The sequence below is a fragment of the Rhinopithecus bieti genome, unplaced genomic scaffold, assembly GCF_001698545.2.
Source record: "Rhinopithecus bieti isolate Rb0 unplaced genomic scaffold, ASM169854v2 scaffold_36517, whole genome shotgun sequence".
In the NCBI taxonomy this organism is placed as follows: Eukaryota; Metazoa; Chordata; class Mammalia; order Primates; family Cercopithecidae; genus Rhinopithecus; species Rhinopithecus bieti.
In genome coordinates this window covers 1,014,606-1,014,898 of record NW_016816437.1, presented here as the reverse complement: position 1 = coordinate 1,014,898, position 293 = coordinate 1,014,606, and positions in this window count along the sequence as shown.

Below are 293 nucleotides of genomic sequence, written 5' to 3'. Positions count from 1 at the left end.
GCACATAAATTTGTCTTTTCATTGAGATGATAATTTATTTTATTTATTTATTTTTTTTATTATACTTTAAGTTCTAGGGTACATGTGCATAACATGCAGGTTTGTTACATATGTATACTTGTGCCATGTTGGTGTGCTGCACCCATCAACTCGTCAGCACCCATTAATTCATCATTTATATCATGTATAACTCCCCAATGCAATCCCTCCCCCCTCCCCCCTCCCCATGATAGGGCCCGGTGTGTGATGTTCCCCTTCCCAAGTCCAAGTGATCTCATTGTTCAGTTCCCACC